The sequence below is a fragment of the Phytophthora parasitica genome, assembly GCF_000247585.1.
Source record: "Phytophthora parasitica INRA-310 unplaced genomic scaffold supercont2.60, whole genome shotgun sequence".
In the NCBI taxonomy this organism is placed as follows: domain Eukaryota; phylum Oomycota; class Peronosporomycetes; order Peronosporales; family Peronosporaceae; genus Phytophthora; species Phytophthora nicotianae.
The window spans coordinates 144203-145905 of NW_008649046.1; positions in this window are offsets into that span (position 1 = coordinate 144203).

Below are 1703 nucleotides of genomic sequence, written 5' to 3' on the forward strand. Positions count from 1 at the left end.
GAATCTACGGCAGCTAACGGCGCAAAAGTGAAGAGTGCAGATCAGCTGAACACCAGATTAAAAGGAGTTGAGTCTTTTCCACTTGCGGCAATTGATTCGCAACCAGAAACGTCAGCAACAAATCCAGCGTCGTCTGAAAATGCGCCCGATCATCAACCTCTTGTTGCCAGCTAAACCAAAACAGCAGGACGATACGCATACGAGTTCTCCTGATCAACACAGAGCACTGTCAAGTAAGCAGTAGTCCGATGGCAGCCTCGAGACAAAGCCAACATATCCAGCGCCCAAACAACAACACCCCCCCCCCCTCCTCTCCCTGGTTCGCGGTCAAGTCCTCCTAGGACGAGACCACAGCCCAGTTCTCCCACGAATCTTCAGGCTGCTTAGACGCAAGGCTACTTGTACGTCGACGACTACTACTATCACTACGATGTCTGTTAGAATGCACTATAATGGGTCAAATATGTAGCCAATAGAAAAGCTTCAGACATCTTATTTCTTAAGGATACTTAAGAAGTGACAACACTTGCCGAGGAATGTTAATGGCAAGAAGGACGCGTGGCGTGTGCCCGCTGTGTCCCTCACACTTTGAAACTGACGGCCTATTAACTTTGTGCTTAACAATGTCAGCTACGACTGCTGCTGTCCATGATGCTTATGTTGTTCCTATGGGCGCTGGTGCGTGCTGGTGCCAACAACACAAAAACGTGTATTCGTTGTGCTACAGATAATTGAATGATTGATGGGGATAATGGGATATGTACACAAGAGATGATTCGACTTGCTGAGCGCTTCGGGGACATCCACCTCGCGAAAAATGGAATGGCGTGAGGGGATATCCGGAAACTAGTGGGTTATTTGAAGATGATACTATTCGAGTGTGGAGAGCAGCAAGGTATGGCTAGTGGTAAGAATATTTTTACCATAAACATTTGTTGTGAGAACACCGGCCATGTTGAAGATGGGATTTACGTCTCATTTGGTCGCACGTAATACAAGAAACAAAGGATCAGACATTCGCGGTACAATTAATAAAGGACAATAAGTGAGTCCGTGATCCGCGGGAATAAAACACACTTGTCACATAAGAGCTGAAGCATTGTTTCAGACGACAAGAGCGTATGGAGGATGCGTCACCGGAAGAAGCTATATCAAGTCCGCTTCAAAGTGAAATCATACTTGTCTAAAGCGCGAAAGCAGCGTCTTGCGAGTATATAAAAATCCGAGGCTCGTGTGAGCAGGGTGCTGTCAAGGCTGCAGTGGCAGTTCAAACGGCAGCTTTAAGACGGGATCGAAAGAACGTATTTGCCAAACGGCGACGCGAAATCGAGATACAAGGCGCCAAGTTCTGCTCCAAACGGTCGCGCCGCTCGTGTCGAACCGATGCCCGTTACACCACGTAGTGATTCAATTGCTATACTAGTTGCAGCGGCATATTTTATATTGCTAACCAGCTGTGTGCGGATTGCAACGGTTTTTTATTTTAACCAGCAACAGTATTAATTTATTTTTTTGATTGCGTCCAGCGTTGACCAATTTCCGTTTGACTCGTTGGTTAGACGTACACACGGGTGTGTACTTGTTACCGCAGAATGCAGGCAGCTACGAAAGCCCCAGCGGGAAAACATCGTAGAATTGACAAATTTTCCATCTTGTTCGACATCGAACTAAGATCGGATTACCTGGATAATAATAGGGCAAGT